The sequence below is a fragment of the Fukomys damarensis genome, unplaced genomic scaffold (genome assembly GCF_012274545.1).
Source record: "Fukomys damarensis isolate Sample0158 unplaced genomic scaffold, DMR_v1.0_HiC HiC_scaffold_38, whole genome shotgun sequence".
NCBI lineage: Eukaryota > Metazoa > Chordata > Mammalia > Rodentia > Bathyergidae > Fukomys > Fukomys damarensis.
The window spans coordinates 4,052,199-4,069,871 of NW_022900950.1; the positions used below are offsets into that span (position 1 = coordinate 4,052,199).

Sequence of the window (17,673 nt, forward strand, 5' to 3'; positions counted from 1 at the left end):
GCTTACAATGAGTCAGTACTTCCAGAACTCTTGTGCTCACAATGTCTCAAGTGATAAATTATTGTGTTGGTTGATTCTTACATTGTTTATGAACTTTTTTTTTTGCAATAGGCACTCTGTAAATCTCAGAAAATTCACTGTAATTTTTATAGTAATATTTATTTGCAGATATTTGGGCCACAAATATAATTGTAATTTAGAAAAGTAACAACACATTTTTTTTACTAGATGTTAAACCCACTTAGAAATTCCACTATCGTGAAACACTGATTTCTCTACAAACATGTATTTCCTCCCATTTCCACTATTAATTTACTTCAATAAATTACCTATGGTCTCTTAGTAGTGTATAACTGTAAGGCAATTTGGGAGAAATGACCTCAATTCTAATTTGTGACCCCATGCCTCTTGACATAACAGTTATGCAGTGATGGGCATGAAGACCAGTACTAAGCCGAAGACTGCAAGGTGTTCTCCTGGGTAGAGAACTTCATTCAAGAACGGTCCAATTAATGTGCCCTTCATCTATTGTGTTGTTTAAGCATGGAAAGCAAATATAATTTCTTTATCTCTGATGAGAATGGAGAAATGCCAAGTTTAGGTGGAATATCATGTACTCCTTAACTTTCTACATCGTGAATGGTGACTCCTCTCTTCCAAAACATAAAGTGTTAAATGAGCACAGTCATACCCAGAAGTCTAGATTAACTGTTCCAGTTGCCAGCTGTCGTCTTGTGACCGTAAGTACAGCCAGCCTATGGACAAAGTTGCTATGTAGCCAGACCTTAGATAAATGCAAAATTAAGGAGTTTTATGTGTAAGCAAAATTTTTCTAATAATGGTATTACAATGTTTATGCTATTAAAATTGATATTTTAAACAATATTTTTCTTTAATTTGTCCTTTGAAAAGTTGAAGAACTGGAAGGTGAGCTAAATTTTGACAAAAATTCACCACACAGACTATTAGTTATTAAAAAAATCCTATACTAGAAAAATGTGAAAATTAGAGTTTAGTCGTCATATTTTGTTCTAATAAAGTGCTCCAATTTTAGAGAGTATGACTATGATTTGTAGGCAATTAGAACTGTCTTCTTCATTCCTGTCTCTACATTTTTTATCTTGTAAAATTTTGTCCTACTGTCATTCTCTTCTGCACTCTGCTTACCCCCTTTTGGTTCCTATGGTTTTTGGTTGGCCAAATGTCTTTGTTGAGTATGTTTTTGTCAAGCTGGGCTTCTGAGTGTTATAGTCTCTGAGTGAGTCACCAGAAGAGAGCCTATGCCTCTCAGTTCTATGATTAAACAAGTTGATACTATCCAAGGACAAAATTTCAACAAATTAAGTTTAGAGATCTAATTGGCTTCTGCTAAGAATTCATAAATCAGAGAGCATCCCATGTATGAAATAAAATGGCACTCCACCAGGTGTGACAGAACTAGTCCTTTCCATAAGGTAGCTTAAACAGGAACAAAGAAATAGCAAAGGGCAAAATGTAACTGGCGAGCATTAAGTTAGCTCAGGTAAAAGTAAAAGGGCCTACCATATCCTCATCACACTAACCCAAATTGACTGGAACGCTTTGGATTGATTTCTGTTAATCCCTCCTCCCCTCTCTCTTTCTCTCTCTAAAAATGATGGACCTGTTTTTGAGTTTTGATTCAAGGTTTATTTGTCCCCTGCAAGACTAATTCCATTCCGATTTGATCTGGTCCACTGGGCTACTTTAGAATTCAATTTTTTTTTTCCTTTGATAATATTGTATTTCTTTTGGAAACTTCTTTCTTTGGAATTTCTTTTGGAAATTTATTTCTTTTACTGGCATTGAATATTACTGAGGAAGCCTGAGGCCATCCTCATGAATGCTGCCCCATACAAATTTTGTCTTTCATGAAATAGCTCAGGAATTCTTTACTGTTGAATTTTATAATTTAATTCTGTTACTTTAAATCAAAATTTCCAAATTAAAGTGTATTTATTTTCATCCAAACATTCAATTCTTTCTATACACTGGGTTTATTTTTCTGTACTGTATGTTTGAATGTTTTTCTACTCCTTTTGTTTATCTCTACCTCAAAAACTCAATGCATTTTTTTCTTTACATATCCTTTTTTCCCATAATTATAGCTCTCAGTTGTTTTAATTTTGGTTCCTCTCCATTTATGTTTAATTGCCACAAGATGTTTTTACCACATTAATTTTATTTATTTTAGCCATATCTGTTCAGACTATTGCTATGTATTTTGTTTATTGTATCAGAAATTGTGTGTTTGGTTCTCAATTTATTTTTTAGCTTTGAATTACTCCATAGTTTTGTATACTCTTGTGTCATCTCATTTTTGAGCCAGCATATTTTCTTTCACCTTTAAATCTTAATTGAATTTCTTTATTAAGATGTATTGTGAAAAAAGTATTGTGTACATGTGCCAACTCCACACAAAGAATGTGAACGTACAATAATGCAAATATATAATAATAAAAAAGCGCTACCGACCCCCACCCCCAAAATGAAAGATCTTTTAAAGGGCTAATACTGGCATAAATTCAGCAAGTGCTTCTTGGGTAATGTAGTCTACTAAAATTATTTGTTCTGTAGTTTTACAGTGGTATAGCAGTTTCTTTAATCTCATTTAGGGTGAATTTAAGTAGCTCCGTGAAGATTTGGTTGTTGTGAGATAGTTGATATCTGATGTTTTCCTGATAATTTCTATAAATGTTTATTTTCTGAGTCGTTCTATGAGAGAAATAAGATCTCCCATATTTCTACCTTATTGATTTTTGATTTCATCATATGACACTGATTTTTTTTTACTCCACATTCAGTGGACAATTTGAATGTGAGTGAAGACTTTATGAACAAATGTCATAGGCTGACATCACGGCCTGTCCTCTAAGCTTCAACTTTCCACCATGACGAGAACATGCTCTGGGTAGCTGATGGTCCCAGAAGGGGGATGTGCATGAAGCAGAACTAGCTCAGATCCTCATCCTTGAACAAATAAGACCCCACCAGCTGAGCCTGGGAGCATTGCAACTATTGCACAGATCCACAAGTGGCAAAAATGAATGCCTTTTGTAATCACTCAGATCATGGAATCATTATTTACCATTATCACTGCAAAAATTGACAAAGTCAGCTTCATATTTCATTTGTAACAAGTTTAGTTTTTCTCGCAATTGAATACTTACAACGTACTCTTCTAACGGGGGAAAGACTATGAAGGTGAGGAAGATAATAGTTTACTGGAAGCTGAAACTATCTAGGAGAACATTCTGTTCTCTTTGGGGTAGTATAAACATCCTGTACCAGGAACAGCCTTGGTAACTTCCTCAGCTTCCTACAGGACCTTAGAAAATTGTCCTTTCTGGCCCTTTCTACTGTTCTTTATTCATGAAATGGTCTTACCTTGATACTTAGGGACTTTTAATCTTGAGAATTTGCTCTGGATTTTTCCAGAGATGTTTAATCAAATCAGAGGCTCACAATAAAAATTATCAGACCATTCTTCTTTTTGTACTGGGGATTGAATTCAGGTCCTACAGCTAGCGAGGGAGGCGGCAGAACCACTGAGCCAAATTCCAGGCCCTTCTTAGGCCATTCTTATTTCACACCTTCTCTTTTGTCCCTATCTCTGGGTAAAATGAGTTAAAAGCCATAGTATGTCTTCCAGAGTTCTGCCTAACTTATCTTCCACCAAGGTTAGTGTTTCTGTTTTTATATTTAGGTCTTTAATGCACTTGGATATTAACTTAGTGCATGGTGACAGATAAGGGTCTAGTTTTAATCTTTTGCAGGTTGAGATCCAGTTTTTCCAACACCATTTATTGAAGAGGCTATCTTTCCTCCAGTGGGGATGATCAGCTCCTTTGTCAAAGATGAGATAACTGAGTGCATCTGGAGTTGTTTTTGTGTCTTCCAATCTGTTCCACTGATCCTCAGGACTGTTTCTTTGCCAGTACCATGCTGCTTTTATCACAGTGGCTTTGGAGTATAGCTTCAAATTGGGAATTGTTATAACTGCTGCCATGTGTCTGTTGCCTAGGATGGCTTTTGCTATTCTAGGTCTGTTATGGTTCCAAATGAATTTTTGGATTCTTCTTTCTAGTTCTGTGAAGTACAGAGTTGAAATTTCAATTGGCATTGCATTGAATCTGTATAGCAGTTTTGGCAGTATGGCCATTTTCACTATGTCAATTCTTCCTACCCAGGAGCAGAGGATGTCTTTCCATTTTCTTATATCCTCTTCAATCTCTTTTTTCAGAGTGCTGTAGTTTTCATTGTAGAGGACTTTTGCTTCTTTTTCTGGGTTGATTCCTAGATACTTCATTTTTTGGATGCTAATGTCAAAGGAATTGTTTCCCTTATTTCTCTCTCAGTGAGTCTGTTGTTTGTGTACAAGAAGACATTGGCATAGGAAAAGACTTTATGAACAAATTCTCAGTATCACGGGAATTAGCAGAAAGAATCAACAAGTATGATCTCATCTTATTAAAAAGCTCTGCACTGCAAAAGAAACTATAAACAGAGCTAAGAGACAACCTATAATATGGGAAAATCTTTTTACCAGCTACTCCTCAGACAAAGAACTATTATCTAGAATAAATAAAACCTCAAAACAACCAGCCTCCACTCAAATATAAAGACCCAATTCAAAAATGGGCATCTTAAATGAACAGACATTTCTCAGACAAAGAAATAAAAGCAGCAAGGAAATGTATGAAAAAAATGTTCCACAACACTGGTAATTCAAGAGATGCAGATGAAAACAACACTGAGATTCCACCTCACCCCACAAAGAATGGCTGCTATGAAGAAATCACACAATAACAAATGTTGGTGGGGTTGTGGGGAGAAAGGAACCCTTCTCCATTGTTGGTGGGAGTGCAGACTGGTGCAACCACTATGGAAATCAATATAAAGATACCTCAAAGAACTAGGATTAGATGCTCCATTTGACTCAGCCATCCCTCTGTTGGGTATCTTTCCAAAATAATTAAAAGAATCATATCACAGTGACATATGTGCACCTATGTTTATAGCAGCACAGTATGTAATAGCTAAAACTTGGAAACAGCCCATTTGCCCATCAGTTGGAAACTGGATAAAGAAAATGTGGTTTTTCTATAAAATGGAATACTACTCAGCTGTAAAGAATGAGAAAGTAGATTCATTCATAGGTAAATGGGTACATTTTGAGGCTATACTCCTGAGTGAAATAAATAAGCCACACAAGTGTAAATACTGAATAGTTTCTTTGATGTGAAAAACTAAAATAGTACTCAAGATCCTAATGGGTTAATAACCAATGTGAAACAGGAAGAAAAGGACTAAAGGTATAAGGACAGTGAAAAGGGTAGGGGAAGGGGAATAAATGAAAGAGAAAATATGAGAAAATGTAAAAATGGAATTAAAGTGTTTGTAGGTGGGGAGGGGACGAGGGGGTGAAGGGAGAGTGGGGACAAGGGGAAAAAATGAGAAGCAAGATCTGTCATGTAAAGGTACAAGATCCCAGTAATGAATGTAAGTGTACTGTATACCTAGAATGTACCAATAAATTCAATTAAAAAAAAAAGCCATGGTATGTAACCTGCTCTAAGACAGATGCAGTTCTTCTGTTCAGGTCTGGTTTTCCTCATACTTGTAAAGCGAATCTGTTTGCTACAGAACTTTTACGTCAGATTTTCAAAAATTTATTCATTGTTTATTTAATACATATTACTAGACAATAAAGACCTAAAATCATGATCCTACTTTATTCTATAATCCTAAAAACTTATATTCCCTATATATTCAGTAGACATGCCCTATCAGAAAGTTAAACAGCTCATAAACACAAGTCCAAAATATATTTTTGTGTAGGAAATCAATTATTAATTTAAAAACATAACCCATCTGAGAATGGACTTCTTGAATAAAAGTATGTTTAAGTATGTAATATATAACATGATATTTTTAATTTGGTTTGATATCTTATTTCTTTTACATTTTATTTTATTTCTACAATACTCTTCTTTAGTACTAGAAAAGAAATCATGGAGGAAATTATCTCTATAAATTTAAAAGGATAAAATATTAGCACTTACATAAAAAGAAAAATTCAATCACTGGATTTGGTTGTTTCATTTTTGTAATTTTCTATCTTTATTCTATTGTGATTGGTTAATAAAAAAAGACAGCTAAAATGAAGTCATTCTTCTTATATGTTACAAGTATGTTACCCTAAGTCTTAACATAAATATTTAAATTTTTTCATAATGCTTTATTTACATGAATCTACCAATTAAGACCTCCTATGCTAGTTACCTTTAGTTATTATAACATAATAGTTTTTCTTGATTTAAATCTGACCAGATTTATTCAGAAGGTGTGCTAGTGTATGACCTTAAAGTTTTCAAATAATTCCTTAGGAATGAACTTGAGGTTTTTTTTCTCTCTTCTTTTTTAACATTCAGTGCATCAGCAAATAGAGAAAATGGCTTAGTAGAATTAGTGTATGACCTTAAAGTTTTCAAATAATTCCTTAGGAATGAACTTGAGGTTTTTTTTTCTCTCTTCTTTTTTAACATTCAGTGCATCAGCAAATAGAGAAAATGGCTTAGTAGAAAGAAACATCTTTCATCTAAAACTGTTAAAAGGATCTCTATCAATATTTGTTGGATTTAGTGCATAGTGGATTATCTTATGCCTTTTACAAAGATAATATTTATTTTAGAAATTGGTCTTCTTTGCAAAGCAATGCTTTAATGGGATGCGAGGAGAGAAGGCAAGACAATTATAAATCATATCTATTTTTCCAGTTTTCTTGCATTGTCTCAAAGAGTTTATAACCTTAAAAAAACAGACTAAAATTTCTTCAGCAAAGTGCAACCAAGTTACAGTGACTGGTGTAACTGTGTTTATAATGTGCTATAAAAACAAATAAGCAATATTTTAGAGGAAAACTACCTCTTGTTGTCTGGCATAGGGTCATTTAGTATTTAAATCAACCTTAATTGCTGACAAACTGAATTATTCATTAATGACTTGCCTGAGCAATAAAAATTCACATTTACCAGTGTGAAAATACTGTATCACACATCATTTTGAGTCACATTCAGTATCAGAAAGCAAAAATTAGGGTGATTTAACCAAGATAATTTATTAAATCAATGGCAACACTGGTTTAAAATTCTTAGCTCCTACGTTTTTGGTTTTTGACTTTTTCTTCTTCCTCTGATCTATGCCATTTCTAAAGTTATTAATTTACCATACAAATTTTGTGCTTTCTTAATTAGCAACAAGAAAGGAGGTATATTTATGTTATAATTACTAAATCACTTGCTTGAAGATTGGCAGACGCCAAATACTGTAAGCAAATACATGTTAGCAGGCCTTCTGGTGTACATTCCGACTCATGCTTTGATTTTAGTTAATATATATTCCTTATAGATTAGACAAGAATACTATATGAATTGCTCTAAAGCATTTGAGTATTTTCTGAATTATTTAGATATCTGCTATGAAGAATTTGATGTATGCATTATCTTTCCAATGCATTTTATTCTGAGACTTTCTACACAAAACATTTGATTGAAATTCCAGGGATAGCTCAGGAGTGAAACCAAACCTCTGCTTAAAAGCTGACCTGCCCCTGCTTAACAGACAGTCTCAAGGTGTGCTCACTGAGTGAGCTGTCACTTCACTGGGTTAACTGTGACATTTTGAAATGATTGTGGTTGTAAAACTTCCTGAAGGCAGTTGCTGCTTGCTTTGTTAAATTGCAGACATTTTTCAGTTAAACATTTTCCTGGCTGCATCAAAGGTGTTGAGTAACTGTGTTAACCTTGGTGTGTTTTGGCAATAGGAGATCAAGTAAAAGCCAATAAATGTCTCCCCCAGCCCTGATAAACTCCAAAGGCACAAACAGAGGTGTTTATGAGCTGTGGGGGACAATTTGGTCAAGTATAAGTTTCCCTTCAAATTTCTTATTGCCATTTTAGTGTGAGCAGAACATATTTTAAGTCACTTCTTTGACAGAACATATTGGTTGGCATTGCGTAGGCTTCTGTGTTTTTTATGAGACAGATGGCAATTACCCATTTTTTGCACAGTGTTGTCTTTTAGCTTTAAGTATTACATTTACTGGTGAACTGGACTTTACTGTAATTTTTTTTCCACTTTGAGCAATTGCATCTTATAAAAACTCCTTACAAAGAAATATCAAGATGGGTGCCTATGAAATATTAACAGCAAAGGTTGTAAAAAGTGAAAGATTTTAAAAAGGTTTCTGTTTGAATTGATCCTTCCTGTTGTTTGGGGATGTTTTTAGGATGAGTGTGTTTAATAGAAATGCAGGTATATCCTCTCTAAATAAAATAATCTTTTTTCTAGGTTTTCAGAGTAAAAATTAATTTTAGAATGTGATTTAGGTATTTACAATCACATTACCCTTCTAAAAAGTTTTTTCCTACAGAAATTATAAAGAATAGAAACTTACTAAAATCTTTAATATTTTAAGGCAAGTATTGATCAATAACTTCCACTTAAAAACAAAATGTTCAATCTGTTATCTATTAAATTAATATCAAGCTTATATTTAAAAACACCAAAATTGTAAAGATTTAAAAATCTACTATTCACCTCTTTCTTTCAAACTGTTCTAACACAAGGGAAAACAGTTTTAATTTGTTTAAATTGTATATGTATGTATTTATTTTGACATGTAGTAAGTATATAAGATGTAAATAGAACAAAAGGTAATTTATTCAATGTTTTAAAATATATTTAAAGTCCTTTTGTCATCTGTTCAGTGATTCCAGAATATATTTAAATTGCTTGCAGAATTTGTGTTAGTTACAGATCCTGATACAGTCTGATACTCTCCTTTTACTTCTTCTACTATAATACAGCCTGTCTGATTATCTGATAAAATCACCATTTGCTTTATTATGTATGTATGTATGTGTGTATTATGTATTTATTTATTTATTTGAGACAAGATTTCCCTATATAATCTAGGCTGGCCTTAAACTCATTATATAACTCAGGCTGGCCTCAAACAGTGATCCTCCTGCCTCAGTCTCCTAAGTGCTGGGATTCTAGGGGTGCACCACCATGCCTGGATCTCACCATTGCTTTAGAAAGGGTGAAAAAATTACTTCCGTGACCCTTCTAGGTCAAATTGTACCTAGCTAGTCTGGACTGCAGAAATCTTTAGAACTCACTGCTTCTGCTAATGCCCTGATCAATTTTTTGAGCAGCCTGACAAATTCCCCCTTTCCATCTTGCTCAGGACTGACTGTTACAGCTTCTTTGATCTCATCTCTCACCACCGTCTTTACTTCTTGTCCCAATCTCATCTTTCTCTGTTCATTATCTCCTGATTATTGTAGTATATTTGAAACCATTTCTCCAGTTTTCCAAAGTCAGCATTTTCTTCCTGACCCATTTCCTTCTACGTCTCTTGACCATCCTCTTGCATGTGTTCTCTGCTCCTTTGGCCTCGGGAACGCTCCTTTACCTCCATGCACTGCTGTTTTTCAGTTTTCTCCAGGGAGATCTCATCCACTGCCGGGTTCCAACTCTCACTATACCTTGCTGACGCCAGAATTTTGATCTTTATTGCTAATTACTCTTGGGCTTTGGGCCTTAAATTCCGACACTTAGTTTATGGACATTACTGCTCAAACATTTCAGGCTTCATTCGTTCTTGTGCTCCTCTTCCATCGCTCTTCACTTCCGCGGTATGCATGGCCGTCTTCACCAGCCCCACCGTACCTGAGGGCAAGAAAACTCTTGTCTCTGTTTCTCGTGAAAGTACTGCTCACAAACAATCAACACATCTTGAAAATCTCCTGACACACATGTTTTTAAAATCTGCTTCTCCTTTTATTTCATTATGCTCATCTGCTCTTGGTTATTACAGCTACTGAATAGCTACTGAATAGTTACTAGAGCTACGTAATAGCTACTGAACCTTTCCACCTCCAGTATCTGTTATGCTTCCATTTAAACTATGCAATTGCTCCACAGTTTTAATCTTGAAGGAGCCAGTAATGTCACTTTCTTCATCATATACCCTGGCTAACTTCTGTCTTCAAGAAAATTTCCCTTTCCTTCTGGGAAATCTAGGCAAAATAAAGTCTATCTTTACATATCTAGTCAGGAATTTTCTCTCAATACACCTTCCAAACTCCATGTTTTATCTCCAACCTTTATGTGCATGGTATATTTTAAACATTTCATTCATAATAGATTGAAGAGTAGTGCATATGTATATTTATATTTATATATTTTTAACTGAGAAATCACAATGCATTGTGACATAAATGTAAAGAGACTTTATATTTCTAAAATTTTTCTCTACCGTACCATCCTTCATCTAGGGTCCTCATATCCCTCAGTGACACAGGGCAGCTTCTGAATCTCGAGGTAATTGTAGGTTCTTGTACAGTCCTACTTTGTTTTATGTTTTAATCCTGGTTCCGAGTTCTTTCATCCTCCAACACAAGGGAGAGCCTCAGCTGTACTGACTTGGAGTCAGAGACAATGATTGCTTGTGATTTGCTTTTCATGAATAGTCTGTCTCTGCCTTTTCCCTAATCTGGGCTCCTCCAATGTGGAACGGAGAAAGAGAAGGCAGATATTCTTTTACTTACATTGGACAAGTTTTTGTGTTTTTGCTCTTTATGTCATTTTCTGCAGGATATCTTCATTCTGTCATCAAAAATGGCCTCAGAACAGCTTCTCATATCCCCACAGTTCCCAAGAAACTTTGGTGAAATTTTCTAGTAGGCTTCATGAAATCATCACGACAGTTTTTTTCTGATGAATCTTCACTCCATTTTTCTACTGATTCTAATATGATCTGCTCTCCTGGAGTAGTGCTTAGGCTTACAGATACTCGTGGAAATCAAACCAGGATTTCAAGGGGAAATGGCATAATCTGTCCACTGCCTAGTGGTCTTTCCAGCTCCACCTTTCAGTATTTCTTTCTTGCCTTCTTGGGTAACAGAGGGATATTGGCATGTGGCCCAGATATTCCGCAGATGCCGAATTATGAAACAAAAAAGCCTATATCCCTTTCTTCTGTGGCCAGAGGATTACTAGCAGATTCATTGCCCCCTCTCTAAGTTTATAAGATTTTGAGCTACTTCCTGTAGCCTTTGATAGTAGCCTTTCTCTAGGTACACAAGTCCCCTAAGGGGGGAACCTCTTCTTTTCTAATACTGTACTCTCTATTTTGGTAGCTGCTAACACTAGGTAGGTATTGAATACCTGAATGAGCACTGGTCATAATTGATATGTATGGTAAGTGCAAAACACACACCCATTTTTAAAATAAAATAGGATAAAAAGAGAAAATCAAATTAGCATCTTCATAGTTACATGCTGAAAATATTTTGAACAAATTGGTTTAGATATGTGATTAAACTTCATCTACTTTTTAAATTATTGTGGCTGTGAGAGCGTTTTAAATTATATTTATGGCTTTTGGTGAGTTTCAGAATATGTCTTTAAATGTAGCATTTTGGCATTTGAAGAAATAGTAGAAGCAGGAAGGTCACTGTGACCTTTCCCACTCTTCTTCCCTAAAGCACTCATGAAAACCTAGTCAGTATTTTGTACCTTCCCTTGAAGAAGATCTTAAAAGCCTCATGTGAAAGGTACCCTCCCTATACCCTGTGGAAAGGAACATTTTTATCTCTGAAGTTGAACTGTCACAGAGAGGAACAAATAAGTCTCACTAAATTTCCTCACATTCATGAATATTAGATCATAGCTTTTGTTCAAACACTTTTCTCCATGACTGTCCACTCTTCATCAAACTGGCAGAAAAATATGTAACTATAATCATTTCTTCAGGTCTTCATTATTTGATGAAGGCTCTTGAATCACACAAAATTTGTATTAAATAAGTGTATATATTTTTCTCTTTCTAACTTTCATTGTAAGAGTCTCGGTTATGAATTTAGGATATAAAGGAAAAGATATATTTCCACAGGATGTGGCTCACTTAGAAATTGGAGATGTCAAATTCTATAGGAAGCTACTTGTCCAATAAATCCTGATAATTTACAGTGTGTGTACTTATCCTCTTTTATTTTCAACTTTTAGGTTCACAAACAAATGAGAGATAGCCAATAGAAATTTATTCCTCTTTTTAGATGTAGTATTAATGTCTTTAAATTTTCTCTCGAGTTATACTAGTGAGTCTTGAAAACATGGGTCAAGAACTGATCTGGCTTGTTTATACACCAATTTTATAGTATTAGATTTGTGAAAATTGTCAGAAGCAAAATGGATCAACTTTTTAAAGACCTAGCCAAATGAACATATAAATAAAATTTAAAATGGGAGCTAATGAAGGAGGGGATCTCATACACATATGCTGATAAAAAAAAACTATTCATAAAAGACATTGCCAAAGCCACAACCTTACATAAAGTCCATTGCAAATTTACACACACACACACACACACACACACACACACGGACAACTTCTGCAAGATTTGTCCAAGTTACTGTTTAATCTTAGGTTCATGTCATTCTTGTTAATAATCCTTGTAGAAAAGGGTTGTTGCTTCCAAATATTGAATGAATGTCCCTGTAGCAATGCTCTGCTATTCCCAAATAAATCATCTCATTCTTTAGAAAAATATCTGATTGAATGTTAATGAGAGAGTTTTGAATTTCTATCATAATAAAAATTGAAATGGAAGGACAGTGTATAATATAATTAAAGTCAATAAATGATAACTTTAGAAATCAATATAGTGTTAGGAATTCTTGTGGTAGTTTGATGAAATGTCATGAGTTGTTTTCATTGTGATTATTAGCATTAGCAACATATTGCAATTATTTATCTGAGCTGATCTCAAAATGTACCCTATCCTGCAATTAAGTTTGACTTCAGGTTGATCACTACTTAGTCCAGTGGAAAGCATTGTTTAAATATGTGTATATGAATGAGGTGATAGGTTATAACACTAAATAGAATAAACACTTTTAGGTTAAAATGAAAACATTCTAAACATTTATAAACAGAAGTCATCATTAACTAAATAATTATGATGGTTTTATATCTTTAGAAAGTCATATAGAATTACTATAGAAACAGCAAATTCTACCAAGATAACCTCTATCCCCATATGATAGTCATTATGAGATATTTAAACACACATTTAAAATGAAGTTTTCCTTTTCCTTATGCCTAGATGTCATATCTTCTTGGTGAAAGAAATATCTAAAAATATTCCCCTTCCCTATCTAATTGAGTGTATACGAGTGTGCTGTAATTGGTATTCTGATTGCAGTTAGATTCCTCATCATACCCATTTTTGTTTCAATGCTGTCATTATCATAGTTTTACATTATCATACTTAAAGCTCTTACGATATATGCAGAGAAAGTTACAAAAGATGAAAGTTACAATTATAAGTCTTAAAAATATATATATGAAGGTTTTTGAGAAGGGCATGAAATAAGAAAAATATAAAGAAATATAGTGATAAGTGACTAATAGAGAAATAGAAGGGTGACCTTCCAAATTTAAAATTTAAAAATTTGACTTTTTCTTATTATTGATCTAATATATGTAATTTATTTAACTCTAGTTTAAATCTGTATTGTTATTTAACTTTTAATTAGATTTCAGATTGAAAGCATAAAAACATTAAAAGGTTTCATTTTTGCTGTTTTTAAATGTTTTTCATCCTGAAGGAATTCATACTATAATGGGAGATCCTTTGAAGGAATAAAATACGTAATCCAGTCAGTTGTTTTTTCTTTGCAGTTGCTATTTTGAGCTGCTAATTTTTGACCACAAATCATTGCTTGGTATTGTCATTTAAAATTCATGTTTCTAAGAGAGCTACAATTGCTTTAAAATATATAAAATTTAAGGAACAAATTTATACATCGAATTTACAACATGTAGATGCATCTAAAAATATGCATAACCTGCCTTCATTTTTCTATGAACACATAAAAACATTCTTTAAAACAAAAATTAGATTTTTTTTCTTAATTCTGCAAAATAACCCAATGCTGTCACAAGCCAAAGGGCACAAAGTTTAAAAATTAGCATTCGTTTAAACATTTATCAGCCCTTTCTTCTACTTTACATCAATTGTTGGAAAATTTGAAAAATTCTGAAGCAATCTCCTCCAAAATTTCACTATTTATCATCCTTGGTCAATACACTGGCCTATTCCCACAGATGGTTGGATCTGGAGGACTGACACTTTCCACTGAGTACAATATTCAGTTTTTAGAGCATGATATGCATGAACTTCAATGATATGAATTCAGTTTGCCTTATTAGCCCAATTTCTCAATATTAAATTGTCCCAAGTCAAAATATTCAATCACTTCTTGGCCTGTTGGCTAAGATAAAGTATAGTATCTGCTTTTATCAGTTTAATATCTGATAATCCTCTATTCAGGTCAAAATATTCAATTACATCTCTATGCTTTATTTATTTTATTTACTTATTTTTTGGTACTGGGGATTGAACTTAGGACTTTGTGCTTGCAAAGCAGGTGGTGGAACCACTAAGCTAAATCCCCAGCCCACCATGCTTTATTTTTTTGGCAGGGGGTTGGGAGGATTCTGGAAATTGAACCCAAAGCCTGGTGCCTGCTAAGCATAAACATGAGTTCTACCACTGAACTACAACTCCAGCCTCGTAGACCTCCATATTTTATTGGTATTTTTCCTACTGGATAGTATGCTTTGTTCTTAGAGTTTCTCCATGATAAGATGAATTTATTTGTCAAATAATAAATAAAATGAGAAAGCATCTTCTGATTCCACCAGAAAAAGCCTCCTCTCACCCTCATACTGTAATTGAAATTTTATTTAGTCATGTTAGATTGTGGTTATCAGTTTACAAGTGCTGTGACCCAGAATTGAACATTTCCTACAGTAATAATTACCTTTTCGGGCTTTAGAAAAATTATTTTATAAATAATATACAAAATTGTATAGATCTTCTGTTGTCTGCTATACCTATGATTACATAGCATAACATTCTTAGTCCGCTTGAAGAAGTTTATTTCAGAAATATTTTTTATTTCATTGTCACAATATAAGCCCTCTTGTCCCACAATTTCACACTTTCTCAATAACACGGACAAAATTATGTATAAAGGATAGTTAAAGAAATGTTCTTTTGTTGGCCCTAGAATTTGATACTTTCATTGCTGTACTTGTAACTTTCATATGGATTGAGGAATAATAATTTGAAGACATTTGAAACATCTGCTTAACATAATAGGGACAGTTACCACTCCTTCTCTATCAGAAGGAACCAAGCCCTGTGGAAGATTATTAGAGTCAGGATTTTATCTTTCAAAAAGCTGGTTTTATTTCATGATAAAATGGCTAAAGATAACCAAGGACTGATGTAATGTCAGGAAGCCCAGCAGCATGGACCCAGGCATCTCTGCGGTTCTCTGGGTCCTTCCTTCCACTGTGGTTGAAAGGACTACAGCAGCTCTGGCTTTCTGTTCATTGTGGAAGGGAGAGAGGAAAAGGAAACTTGGGTATATGTTTCATTTTCATTAGAAAACAAATGCTTTCCCAGAAATCCATCAAGTGGATTCTCAGGTACCCTATGACTGCAACAGAGGTTGAAAGGATGAGCGGCTAGATTTCCCAGGTTCTTTAGTAAAGGGAGTTAAAGAAGAAGAATATTGGGAAAGGCTAGCAAGGTGGACCACCAACACTACCTTAACATATAATTTTATTTTTCAAAATGGATACTTTATATATCAAGAAACTTCTATTGATAAAGACTATAAATAGAGACTCACTTCTTTCATTCATGGCTTGTTTGTTTTTTTACAGCTCCATTTCAACTACTTGACTTTTATCTTTTCCTTCTGCCATTCCAGAATGAAACTAAAGAAAATTAATCTTTTAAGAAAGGGGGGATCAAAAGGCTGACAGTGACAAAATGCCATCAACCATTCGTTTTGGTTTCTCCTCTTCTGCATCAAAGAACATCTGGAAAATATGCCCATGTCCCTTGGCATTTAAGAACTGGTCCCGTGGGCCCCACTAGAGCTGAACACTTTTCTCAGAAGTGGAAAATTTCTTTTGTCTTTAAATGTTGTCATTTGTGTCATCAAAAGAAATGTCTTATCAATGGAGAATTAGAATACCTTTTCAGTTTAATCTTCAGAGTCTTGACTGGAATTCTTCATGGGCACTTTTTGGACCTTGCACACGAACCACACCAGGTTTCCTAGGCAAGATTAACCTGCTCATGGAAAGCTCTTTTGCCCACTCTAGAGAATTCTTTTCCAGTGTTTTGTAGGTGGGAAGATTGTAGAACCAGTCTTGTAAGAATGAGATTGACTGGCTGGTCTGTACTGCTTGTGGTAGTGGAAGATGGTGTTTCTCTGCTGACACAGGAAGAGTCAAGTTCTCCAACCCATGCCATGGTGTTCAACATATACACATCTCCAAGACAATTCTTCCACAAGTAGGTGGTTGAATCTATGTTCACCTGAGACTACTGTGATCTACTTAACAATCTTGATCTGTAATTGTAGGTAGGACTTCAGAATACTGAAAAAGCAGGCCAGAGAAAATATCCACCACTACTTCCTCAGATATGTCCAGGTTCATATTGATTGTAAAGGAAACCTTTGAAGATTACTCCTCCATGTCTTCTTCTTAATAGTCTTTCAGTTCTGATAAAGCCAGTTGGCTGTTCACTATAAAGCTTGTTTTCATCAGGGAACATACCTAGGAGGTGTAACTCAGAGAATTGGGTCTCTGGCTTCTCTGTGGCAGTCATTTTCAGACATCTGTAACTTTCTACAGCTCTGGCTGCATCATTGCTGAAACCCCCGGTTTCCCAGATACACCGATAGATCTTGAGACAAAATGTAGGGCATAGGACTAAAGCTTACAGACTGTTTCTGTGGGCCAGAAAGTGAGAGAGCCTACAGCCAAGAATTCTAAAGCATTATCACAAAAGGAGAAGTCCTTAAAAAAAAAAAAGGGTTACACAAGCATAGAAACCTTTCTGAGACAATGAAGATTCAGAAAGTTCAACTTCTATTTGAATTCCCTGAAAATGTCTTTAAATCCTAGCTCTGCACATGATTTACATCATATTTCAATTAATTTCAATTTTCATTTTGGAACACTGGGAGATGAGAGGTCATGGATTCATTATCTTTGAGTGCTCCCAAAGGTATAATTGTTAAAATACAGCAGTCAGATTTTTTTATGCATAAATGTTTTGAATGAAGTAACGAGTGTGTACGTAAAATGTATATTTATAATCATATATTACCACACATTTGATTTATTATATAATATTATTGTATGCTCATATTCCTTCAGTTGCATCAGAAGTTATTAATCCCTAAAAGAGATCAGAGGGCTGCAGCCTTTCCATTATGATTTAGGGTTTTTACTTCCATTAGTAATAAAACACGTTATTTTTATCAACTTCTCCATTAAAAATCAAAGACCTAAATAGCAAAACATAATCACCCAAATTGTCAAAAGATAGAAGCTCAGTAAAATCTTTTTTTTAAATGAGTTTATTGGTACATTTTAGGGATACAGTACAATTACACTCATTGTTGGGATCTTGTACCTTTATATGACAGGTCTTGGTTCTCATTAGAGAGAAGGAAGATAGTATTAAGAACCAAAAAAGGAAATAA

The 17,673-nt window shown here is 34.3% G+C and overlaps 1 pseudogene; it reads left to right on the forward strand.

Annotated features, from left to right (window-relative positions):
- The first annotated feature begins 14,347 nt into the window (after positions 1-14,347).
- Positions 14,348-14,559, forward strand: LOC117284679 (annotated as a pseudogene).
- Positions 14,560-17,673: the final 3,114 nt, after the last annotated feature.